General features: G+C 34.3%; 1 protein-coding gene across 7 annotated transcripts in view; it reads left to right on the forward strand.

Annotated features, from left to right (window-relative positions):
• SLC4A10 (solute carrier family 4 member 10) overlaps nucleotides 1-13421 on the forward strand; it is a gene marked incomplete at both ends in the record, with an annotated part of 275521 nt that overhangs the window by 153936 nt on the left and 108164 nt on the right. The window lies entirely within an intron of this gene.

The raw sequence follows: 13421 nt of genomic DNA on the forward strand, positions 1-13421 counted from the left end.
AAACTGGCTGAGAAAGAAATTGGGGAAACAACACAATTCACAATAGTCACAAACAATATAAAATACTTTGTTGTGACTCTTACCAAGCTAGTGAAACATCTGTCTGACAAGAACTTCAAGTCTTTGAAGAAAGAAATTGAGAAAGATCTCAGAAGATGGAAAGATGTAACATGTTCATGGATTGGCAGGATTAAGTAAAAATGGCAATCTTGTCAAATGGAATCTACATACTTAATGCAATCCCTATCAAAATTCCAACTCAGTTTTTCATAGAGTTGGAAAAGCTACTTGCAAATTCATTTGAAATAATAAAATATCCAGGATAGTGAAACTATTCAGAACAATAAAAGAACTGCTAGGGGGAAATCACAACCCTCAACCTCAAGCTGTATTGCAGAGCAATCATGATAAAAACAGTATGGTATTGGTACAGAGACAGGCAGATAGATCAGTAATGAACCCACAAACCTATGGTCTTTTTTTCTTCAACAAAGAAACTAAAAACATTCAAAAGAAAAAGAACTGCCTCTTCAAGAAATTGCGTTGGTCCAACTGGCACTCAGCATGCAGAATAATGCAAATCTATACTTTCTTATCTCCTTGTACAAAGCTCAAGTGCAAGTGGATCAAATACCTCCACATAAAACTAGGTACACTGAAACTAATAGAACAGAAAGTGGGGAAGATCTTGGAACACATAGGCACAGGGAAAAATTTCCTGAACAGAACACCAATGGCTTATGCTTTAAGATCAAAATTAACAAATGCGACCTCATAAAATTGCTAAGCTTCTACAAAGCAAAGGACAATGTCTATAGCACAAATGGCAGCCAACAGATTGGGAAAAGATCTTTACCAATTTTACATCTAATAGAGAGTTAATATCCAATATATACAAAGAACTCAAGAAGTTAGACTCCAGAGAACTAAGTAACCCTATTAAAAATGGGGGACAGAGCTAAACAAAGACTTCTCAACTGAAGAATATCGAATGATGGAGAATCACCTAAATAAATGTTCAACATCCTTAGTCATCAAGGAAATGCAAATCAAAGTAACTTTGAGATTCCACCTCACACCAATCAGAATGGCTAAGAACAAAAACTAAGGTGACAGCAGATGCTATCAAGGATATGGAAAAGAGGAATACTCCTTTGTTATTGGTGGGATTACAAGCTAGTACAATCACTGTGGAAATCAGTCTGGTGTTTTTTGAGATAATTAGACATAATACTACCTGAGGACCCAGATATACCACTCCTGGGCATATAACCTAAAGATGCTTCAACATATAATAAGGAGACATGCTCTATTATGTTCATAGCAGCATTATTATACTAGTAAGAAGCTAGAACAAACCCAGATGTCCTTCAACTGAGAAGTGGATACAGAAAATGTGGTACAATGGAGTACTACTCAGCTATTAAAAACAATGACTTTACAAAATCCTTAGGCAGATAGATGGAACTACAAAATATCCTGAGTGAGCTAACTCAGTCACAAAAGTGATTCTTCTTCAAGGGGTATCACTATTAAGAGTTTCTCGTAAAATTTTGTCTCTCCCCACAAAAGTTAATACAAATTATTTTATCTTTTTAATTTATATTTTAGAGTGTTTATATTGCTTTTCATTTTATATACTTATATTTTTCTATGTTAGCTAATCAAATTTTATACTAGCTTTTAAATTATGGCATTAAACTAAATGGATATAATTAATTATCCAGAGTGGATAGACATTCATGTTTGTCATTTTTCCCCCCAAAATTGTTACAATGATTATTTACACATATATTTTTGTAATTTTACATCGTAGCATTGTGTTATAGTTATTTATGTATAGTAAACTTTTAACAGTAGAAATTTATGTACCAAAATAGAGCTTATTTTTTTTCTTTCACTATGGTAGCTATTACAAAATTACTGTTATATATTTGAGATATTTAACCATCCAAGAGTGTGGAATACTTACCTCCCCAAAATCATAACTCATGCTATTTTTTATTTCATACATAAAATATACTATATTTTAATTTTGTATGAGAATTTAGACATTTTTATATCATTTTATTGGATATTCTCTGTATTTACATTTCAAATGTTATCCCCTTTCCCCTGCTTCCATCCCCACCTCCTTCTCCACTTGCTCCCTCTCCCAATCAGTCTTTTTACCTCAGTACCTTGACATTTCCCTGCACTGGGAAAATGCGCCTTCACCAGACCAAAGGCCTCTTCTCCCATTGATGCCAACACCAGACAATGCAAACACCAACCACTGAGCATGCATGGAGAGAGACCCATGACTCCAGTTGCATATGTACTAGATTTTAGGCATTTTATGTTTTTTATGAACTATTATTGCATAACTCAGCATGACTTGTTTTTGTTTGCTCAAATGATTAAATTTGACAGTGTCTTATTCTGTTGTTATTGCTTTTAATAAAAACTTTTTCTTGAACTAATAGATTTTACATATTTCCAACTGTATCAAAAACAATAAATAGGCTAAGCTTGGTAGTATACATCCTTAATTCCAGGGAACAATAGTTTGATCTCTGTGTGCTTGAGGCCAATTTAGCCTACAGAGTAAGTTTCAGGCAAACTAGAGATACATGAGGAACGTAGTCCAACCATTCCCCCAAAAGAAACAACAACAACAAACAACATTAAAAACAAGATACAAAATCAAAAAACAAAAATCTGTGTTTTCAAAAATACATGTGATTATCTTTATTTAGCAACAGAAAAGCATTATAAGATTATTTCCACAAAACTTTTGCATAACTTTTGTTTTTTTATGTTTAAAAAGCTGATAAGGGAATAAAAGTGCATGCATTCCTGTTTAATGGTAGAGACATTCGTCTACTCCTGGTTATAGAAAACATGTTCCTAGTTGGCAGGAGAGGAGGACTGGTAGATAAGATAACTGTGCCATGAGTTTTCTTTCATTTTACTAAGAGGCACTCCTTTTTAAGATTTGTTATTTTAATTATGAAATTATAACATAATTAGAACATGTTTTTCATTCTCTTCCCACCTTGTAAATCAGTGGTTATGCACCTTCCTAATGCTGCAAACTTTTAGTAGAGTTTCCAAGTTGTGGTTAACACCCCCCCACACACACACACATAAAATTGTTTCATTGCTACTTTGTAACTGTAGTTCTGCTTCTGTTATAAATCATAATGTAAATATCTGATTGTTACTCTGAAAGGGTTGTATTCCATAGGCTGAGAACCACAGCTCTAAACTCTTCTATATATACTTCCTTACTCTCTTTCAAATTCAGGACCCCATTTTTCCCATTAACTGTTATTGCATCTATATATTGATATCCATCCATCCATCCATCCATCCATCCATCCATCCATCCATCCATCTACCTACCTACCTACCTACCTACCTACCTATCTACCTAGCTACCTGGATAGATAGATTCTTAAATACAACATGCTCAGTTATATATGTTTTACGTATATATGTTTTCAGAGACTACATTTGTTATTGGATAACCACTTATTCTTACTTGGAAAAGGCTGTCATTTCTTCCTCTCTTAGCACTCCTTAGTTGCCTGCAGTTCTCTGTGTTGGTTTGAGGCCTCATGAATTTTTGGTTTCTGTTTGTCAGGTCATGTTAGTGAGACTGTACGGATATGATTTCTAATGTCACTAGTAGACATAATTTCATAGATGTTGTGTTTTACAGTATTTCCCTTTTCTATACCACAATGTTCCCTGAGCCTTAGATGTGTGAGTGTTTTGTAGATGGATCCACTGTGTCTGGACTCCACAACTTTGCATTTTGAGTGGTTGTGGTTTTCTGTAGTGGCTTCTATCTGTTCCAAAGAAAAGTTTTCTTAATGAGGCATGAAGACTCCACTCATCCGTTGGTATAAAAACAAATGTTTAGATTTTTTAAGGACTGTGGTTATTTAGTAAATAGTGGTTATAGGTTCTTCTCCAAGATCTGTGACTTTCCTAGCCCTGATTAGTTTGCTAAGTTTCCAATATCAAGCATAGTTTTCCCCCACTGAGCAGATCTTAATTCTAATTAAAAAGCTCTTTGTTACTGCCAATGTATGCATGTCACTAGTACTGTTAGGATTATTGTCTATTAGAGTTTCATTGCTTTCACCCTTTATAATAGAAATGAGAAATTTAATTTTGTAGATCATATAATGATCCACTTCTTTGATTCAGAAATATGCTTATAGGTTTCCCTGTCTCAGAGAGCTAGGAAGTGGTCTAAAGAATATTACAAACATCTTTCATTCTGTCAAAGTTAAGTAGATAGACTTTCAGAATGCCCTAATAAAATAGCTTGAATAATGTGCTCACCCTAAATGACCAGTGTGTTGCTCTGTTCATCCATAAAGAATAAAAAAGATGATCTGGTTAATTATTAGCATCCTGAGCTAATGATTGCTAGGACCCAAGCTGTACTTTTTGAGTCTTAAGCATGGCACAGCTGTTTGAAGTTCATGGAGACATCTAATGAACAATCAGAATATACATTTAAGAGAAAGGTAGGCCCATTTGGCTGAGATGCAGCACTTTGCAGAAAGTAGTATGTACTTATTGGAGATTTTAATTTCAGTGAGTTTTAAAGTGACAGAGTGGTTTTGGTTTTGTTGCCATTGTTCATCTAAAAATTTGGGTCAATTAATTAATTCATCAGATTTTTCAAGTGCAATTTAATTCTAATAAATAATTGCCATATACCAAATGAGCTCAGAAGGGGCCAAGTAGAGATTAGTAGCTAAGATGTTGATAGTTAAAGGGAGCACAGAAAAGGGTTAATACACCATACAACCTTATTGATGGTACAAAAGCGTTTGATGTTAGTAACTATTCATATCAACTGAACTCTTCAGTAAAATGCAAAAAGCAAAGATCATGTGGATTAAGACAGCATATATAAAAACTATACATTCTGGCTGGAGAGATGGCTCAGCAGTTAAGAGCACTGACTGCTCTTCCAGAGGTCCTGAGTTCAAATCCAGAATCACATGGTGGCTCACAACCATCTGTAATGGGATCTGATGCCCTCTTCTGGTGTGTCTGAAGATAGCTACAGTGTACTTAAATACATAAAATAAGTAAATGTTTTTAAAAATATACATTCAAGTAGCATTATACAGACACATTATATTCAAGCATTTAGGAATACATATATATATATATACATATATATATATACATTATATGCATAAATATATGAAAAACAATTAATGAAGAAAAATATACCATGAATTTGAATATGGAAATGACACAATTATATTATAATCTCAAAAATCAAAGAAACTACTAAAAGAAAAGAATAACGAGAGCCCTTAAACATTGGATTTTGATAGTTTCTTTCTCCATTAAGATGAATTGCATTACAAATGATATTTACTAGTTTGGTTAAACTCTCTTTAAAAATGGAAGCCTTATCTGGGGGTATTTGCCTCCTTCCAAACCATAAATTTGGAACTATAGATCTCCTTTTTATTTGAAAGAATCAAAGAATAAAACTTACTAAATAGTGTTAAACTGAGTTAGTTTTAAATAATGTGTAGAGTTAATTTCTCTAGAAAATATATGTTGTTAAATGGCAAATGAATTTGCTTTGCATATTTTAATACAAGTGGGGCACATTTTCATCAACTTAATCCTTAAAGATTTCTTGAAACTACTATTTACTGGTGTTTGGTAAAGAGAAACCACTCTGCTAATCATGGATCAGAACAGATCCAGAAAGACTGAGGGGATGAAAACAATCTGCTCAGGGAGTAACCCTCCCATATACAAAATGTCCTCTATTTGACCTACAGATTTCATATTTTATTCTTTGTATCATCCATCAGATCACTCCATAATTTGAGACACTTATTTGCTTAGGCTTACTATTATAATAATTGTCAACAGTTTATTTGAAAACTGATACAAATTGCAGTTCACTATGCCATTAACTATAATAAAATATTTTGTAACTTAACCATATACTCAATGGCTAAGATACTTGAGATATGATCTGCAATGTTGTAAACCTCTTTATTTGTATATTTAAATGATGAAATTGGATGAAAACACAGAAAACAAAGCAATACTTATGCAATATGTATTATTTTTTAATATATCCTCCTTTAAATTCTCTTACATACGTGTTTCCTAATGCTTTTGGCATAAATCTGGAGTTGGCATAAAGCACTGGATTTTGAAATGTGTGATATTCTTAGTAACTTGGTATTTGTAACTTTTGGACTTCTTTTATGGAAAATACTTTATGCCTTCTCCATAATTTTCAAAAACCCATAGTTACATCACTCCATGCATACATGTAACTTACATTTGGTCATTTTCAGCTAGTAAACTTTCTCAAACTTTCAAGACTACATTCTTTTCTAACAGAAACAAGCACTCAGTTTGAAGTATTTATTATAAATGAAACAATATAACATGTGTATTTATAATTAAAATGTCATTTTATATAATACACATAGGTGTTGCTCATAATCAAGAACCAACCAATATACTAACATTTGTGCCTAAGTGTTTTTGACAATGTGCAAAACTTATGAAATGAAAAAAGGAACTATTAATGGTAAAAAGCATAAAAATAAATTAGGAAATGTTTAGATATCACAACAGATTTTTTTTAAAAAATGTATGATATATATGCAAAATAGAATGCAAATATATGTGTGTACATCATTTAAGTATTTATACCAATTTATCTTTAATGATTAAATAAAAAATAAAATACAGATAATAAAAATTAGGAGGTCTCAGAAGACACAGGATTTTTTTACATGCATGGATGGCTTGATGCAGTCATGGTTTCCGTGAGAATATGACAGAATATAGAAGACACACAGAGAAACACATACAGAACATACACAGATGTGTAGTAAATGGCTTATAAAATATTCACTACTATTAATTCTTAGAGAAAGGCAAGTAAATCTTCTGTGACATGTCACTATATAACCACTTTAACAGTTATGATAAAACTTGGCAAATAAGAGTTACTGGTAAAGATACAGAGCAAATAGACTTCGAATACTTTGCACCTGTGAGTGTAAATTGCTAGGGAAACACTGTAAAACACTGTGGTAGTTTCTCATACAATTAAGCTCATGTTTATTAGAGCAGTTCTACTCTTAGGCATTTTGCTACAGAGAGATGAAAACTCTTGTTTACACATTAATTTCTACATGAATTCTATATAGCAGGTTTGTTTGTAATGAAAAGACCTTATGAACAGTAGATTCTCTCAAACAAGCCCTGTTATATTTATCCTGTCAACACCAAAGAGCATTGTTCATTAGAAAGATGCAATAAAGTACTGAAACATGCAGAAACATTGGTGAGTCTCAAGTGAAACTCCACCATTCTAAAAAATACTATTCAACTGCATTCTTCTGGACCCTTGAAATGGAGAACAGTGGACTAGTGATTGTCGGGGACAGTGGCTGAGCAAAGGTTGAGAGTATAAAGATGTGCACAAGGACTTTATTGTGTGGCTCATGAGCAGGTCTGAATCTTTTCTGTGACAGGGATGACATGGATTCACATGAGGGCCAAAACCACAAATTATACATTTTGCCAGCATTCTCAAACATATCACACACACACACACACAAACACACACACACGCACACACACACACACACACAGGCATATGCACTCATATATAATCTTTTAAAAATTCATGGATTTGTAAGAAAACATGGGAGGTTTGGGAGAGAGAAAGAAGAAAGGGGAATTATGTAATATTCTTATCTCAAAAGAATAAAACATCATTAATAAAATTTAAAATGTTTACTTTAAAAACAATAAATAATATAGACACCCAGGCCCCTATTTTTACTAGTATTTGTAAGTATTGTTTTAAGAGGAGTTTGATTATTTTATATAGAATAACAGCCTGCATTTTACAAATGAATTTATGTTATACTTTATGAACACCTTATAGGCAAATTAATAAATTTATAATCAAGTAATTAAAAAACTGTATGATAGAAAGAACTACAGCTCTCTAAACCATAAATGGCACAAACATTTGTTTTTCTACAAAAACTATTAAACCTTTATATGTCCATTGTCTTTTTCTAACTTGAAAATCATGGCAGTCCATGTGATGCTGTAGTTGTGATGGTCTTCCTCTCTCTCCTACCCGTTCCTTCTTCAGTTCTGTCTTTGTTCCTCCCTTCTTCCTTCCTCTCTTCTTCCTCTCACCTATTGTCTGAAAACCACATTGCATGTGAATATCATACAAAATAATATGATTTAATAAAAGCTATTTTGTTACAAAAATCAGTTTTAATCTTGCACAATTGTTAATTCAAAAATATCTAAATAGTATACAAAGGAAAGGGATCAGAACTTTTTTCATGATGAGATTGTTTTTACTCATTATTAAAAATTAATTGTATTAGTTTTTGTTGTTGATGTTTTGTTTTTTTTTTCTGCTATAGGCATTATCATATACACTTCAGGCAGAAAATGACCAAAATGAAACTGGGGAGTTCTATAATGCTCAGCAGAGAAAATAAAGTTAAAGCAAATTTGATTTTAAAAGAAGGTTGGCCAGGAGGTCTCAGCAATTTATTAACATGCTGAATTTGTTTCCTGTTTACTCATGTGAGAAACTGACCCAGAGCATTAATGACAACTTTACCTTGGTCACACTGTAGTTTGTATATTGCAAATATAGGTCAGATTTCTTATTTGCAACTATGCCAAGGGACATTCTCCAATAGATTCTGTCTCATATTGCTTACTAAGAAAGTATATTTTGTGATTTTACCACTCAATGTGATTATAGTGTGTGTGTGTGTGTGTGTGTGTGTGTATGCATACATGCACACACACACTATGATTATATAGCATATGTCATATGTATATATAACAAGAAATACTAATTAATTAAGTGTATAAAAGTCATATTTATTTTTACCTGACCTGGTCCATATGTATGATGTTATAGACTTTGGTGTGGAAACTGTCTTTATCTTAGAAATGATTGGTTCTCATATCATAGAAAAAAGAAAGATCAGTGGAGTCACACCTTTGGCAGTTTAAAACTGCCAACCTATCCTGAGTGGTAAACATAATTTGCACTGTGAACTCATTGACCAGAATAAGTTATATTCACATGGAATCAAAGAATTTAAAGGGTGCCAAGTACTAATGTCCCAATATCCTCAAAGAACTAACCTTAAAGTAAAGAGCAGAAAAAATTTAAGGATTACTCATAGAAAAATTAAAGTAGGACCTGGAGTTATAGGTTATTTGTTAAAGTCCTTGCCATACAGCATAAGGACTTCCTGAGTTCAATCCCCAACACTCACATTGAAAACCAGACAGACTAGTGTGTGGCTCTAATTCCTTGGTCCTGCCAACTTAGCCCAATCAGTGAACACTAAATCCTAATGAAAGACCCTATCTCAAAAAATAAGCAATTCTAATTCGTAAATGTGATGTCTCTATCACACCTTTCCTCTCAAAGTTCAGAGATCTATGTAGAAAAGACAGAATGTTTACTATATTAAGAAGTTGTGAACACCCTCAAACTGTATTACAGATCAATTGTGATAAAACCCCATGGTATTGGTTCAGAGACAGGAAGGGAGATCAATGGAACAGAATTGAAGACCCAGAAATGAACCCACACACCTATGGTCACTTGATCTTTGACAAAGGAGCTAAAAACATTCAATGGAAAAAGGACAGCATCTTCAACAAATGGTGCTGGTTCAACAGGCAGACAGCATGCAGAAGAATGCAAATTGATCCATTCTTATCTCCTTGTACAAAACTCAAGTCCGAGTGAATTAAAGACCTCCACATAAAACCAGGTATGTTGAAACTGAAAGAGGAGAAAGTGGGGAAGAGCTTAGAATACATAGGCACAGGGGAAATTTTCCTGAGGAGAACACCAATGTCTTATGCTCTAAGATCTAGAATCAACAACTGGAAACTCATGAAATTGCAAAATTTCTGTAAGGCAAAGGAAACTATCAAGAGGAAAAAACAGCAACCAACATATTAGAAAAAGATCTTTACCAATACTACTTCTGATAGAGGGCTAGTGTGCAATATATACAAAGAACTGAAGAAGTTAGACTCCAGAGGATTAAATAATTCTATTAAAAATGTGGAACAGAGCTAAACAAAGAATTATCACCTGGAGAATATTGAATGGTCGAAAATCACCAAAGAAATGTTCAACATCCCTAGTCGTCAGAGAATTGCAAATCAAAACAACCCTGAGATTCCACCTCACACCAATCAGAATGGCTAAGATCAAAAACTCTGGTGACAGGAAATGCTGATGAGGATGTGGAGAAAGAGGAACACTTCTCTACTGTTGGTAGATTGCAAGCTAGTACAACCACTCTGGAAATCAGTCTGGCAGTTCCTCAGAAAATTGGACATAGTTCTACCTGAGGACCCAGCTATGATACTCCTGGACATATACCCAAAAGAAGTTCCAACATATAACAAGAAAACATTATTAACTATGTTCATAGCACCCTTATTTATAATAACCAGAAGCTGGAAAGAACCCAGATGTTCTTCAATAGAGAAATAGAAACAAAAATTGTGGCGCATTTACACAATTGAGTATGACTCAGCTATTAGAAACAATGACTTTATGAAATTTTTAGGTAAATGGATGGAACTTTAAGCTATCATCCTGAGTAAGGTAACCAAATCACAAAAGAACACACATGCTATGCACTCACTAATAAGCAGATACTAGTTCAAAAAGCTCTGAATAACTAAGAAACAATTTACAGATCACATGAAGCTCAGAAGAGGGAAGGCCAGAATGTGGATGTCTCAGTTCTTCTTAGATGAGAGAATAAAGCACTCTCAGGAGGAAATACAGGGACAAATAGAGGAGTAGTGATTGAAGAAAAGATCATTCAGATATTGCCTCACCCAGGGATCCACCCCATATGTAGCCACCAAACCCAAGCACTGATGCCAAGTAGTGCTTACTGGCAGAAGCCAGATATGGATGCCTCCTTAGAGGCTCTCCCAGAGTCATACAGTTACAGCTGAGGATGTTTGCAGCTAACCATTGGACTTAAAAGGGAGTCCCTAGAGAAGGAGCTATAGAAAGCACTGAAGGAGCTGAAAAGATCTGTAACCTAATGGGAAGAACAACATTATCAACCAACCAAACCCTCCAGAACTCCCAGGGAGTAAAACACCAACCAATGAGTACACAAGGAGAGACCCATGGCTCCATTTGCATATGTAGCAGAGGACAGCATTGTCTGACATCAATATGAGAAGAGGCATCCAGTTCAGTGAAGTTGCTTTTTTCAAGAATAGGGGAATGCCAAGTAACTTAGGTGGAGAGGGTGGTTGGGAGAGGGAGTACCTTCATGGTAGCAAGTAGAGTGGGAGGGGGCATGGGAGGGTGAAAGGTGCTAATATTTGAAATGTAAATACAAAGAATATCCAATAAAAATTAGAACAAAAACAGAATCTATGAACAACTTCTAGAAAACAGTGTTTTCCAGACACAATGAAGCTGATACACATGTGAATTCACAGAGACTGTAACATCTCTAAGACTTATATATGCTGAAGCCAGACAAAAATTGCAACCTTGAAGCAGGAAAGTGGGCACAAATTCTCACATTAGCCCAGAAGTTGTTTGCCACAGATATATATTGGAGTGGGAATGATCATCATTTTGGTCTCCAATGGAATAACACTGGGTATGTCAGTCATAGTCCATAACATGGATCAAGATCAGTTTACCAACCAAAGCCAAACTCCATGTTTTTGTTTTAAGCTCTTTTTAAAGAGAGAGAGTGAATATAAAGTTGGACGTGTAAGGAGTTTCTGGTAACAATTTGGAGGTGTTCAGGGAATGAAAAAAATATAATCAAAATATGTTATGGAATTCTGAAAGAGTAGATCAAAGCATAAAAGATGTTATGGTAGATGATTCCTGAAGGAATGAAACTGGAGATTGACCTGTGGCCTTCACATGTATACCTGCACTTGCATTCCCTCTCTTCAACATGCACACTCACATGTGCACATCAAAACACACATACCAATAGAATCACACCTTAATTGAGTGGTGTGGTCGGATGGTTCACAACTATAGTAATGAAGGCTCCCCTGAGCTAATTGGTGGAACCCTTTCTCCAGCTAGAACTCCCACTGCCTTCTATGCCAGCTACAGTAAACATCAAAACAAACTAAGGATCACAGAATGAAAAAAAAAAAACCAAAAAACATTTAAACAAGGAAATAGAAAAACCATGTTTACAAAGTATTCTTTGAAGAGATATTGTCAATTTTGTGATGAAATGTGAGTAGTTTTGTCTTTGGTGGGATCTCTAAAGCATAGCTTCCCCACTGTGGGTAATGATGCCCTGAATAGTATTTTGCCTTTTGAACATCAGAACAAATTCAAGGCTTTATTGACATTCATTTCAACTCTACTTTTTAACAAACTTTTGGTGACCATCTGCTAATACATTTGATTCTTTGTCTAGTTTCTCACATGAGTTTTTATCCATTGATGTTGAGTCATTTTATTACATAAGCAGCACTACCAGATAGAATTGTGTGTGTGTGTGTGTATGTGTGTGTGTGTGTGTGTGTGTGTGTGTGTGTGTGATTCCATTTGGAAAGAGGAAATATGGCCAAAAGTGATAAGGGCAGAGGTATGAATAAGGGAAATAGAGGAGGGAAGGCTATTTAACTTAGAGTTCATCAGAGGTGGTGGAATTAAACAGGTACTCTGTTAAGATCACTGAGCAAGCCTCTAAATCACTGAGTGGTTGATGCCAGAGTAGTAAAAACATTGACTTCCCTTATCTTTCCTGTTTGTCTTAATTACAAAAGATTGCAGATAGTGCTGAATGTTTCTTCACACTAAGGAGGCAGTAGTTTCCACTTGGATTCAGAGTTCGCCTTCCATTCTTGGCAGGGCTTCCCATGGAATGATGTCCAAAACCAATTTTCGTGTATCCAGGTCCTACCACTGACTGTCATGAGCCTTCTTCCAGGCAAAACAACAAGAAGCTTTCCTATAAAATAAGTGCTAAATTGCATAAGCATCCTACAAATTTACTGGAGAAATTGTCATCTAAAACCTGAAATTTAAGAGTTCTACTACAGGGAAAAATTAAGTATTCTTTCACTATTGTTTTTCTAACTACAAATGTTTTTCAACTACAAATGTTTTTCCACAAAGGAAAATGCTTTCTTTTCTTTTAATTAGTACTACAATAGTGACCACTGGCAAATTTTCATTAAAAACATTTCCGCAAAGCTAGATTAAAAACAAAACAAAACAAAACAAAAAAAAAAACTAAACCTTTGTTTTTAGTAATCCATTACAATAGAAAATGTTTGTTTAATAGAATTACAGAGATTGTAACTGAGTAAAATGG

The sequence above is a fragment of the Micromys minutus genome (assembly GCF_963924665.1).
Source record: "Micromys minutus genome assembly, chromosome: 13".
Lineage (NCBI taxonomy): Eukaryota > Metazoa > Chordata > Mammalia > Rodentia > Muridae > Micromys > Micromys minutus.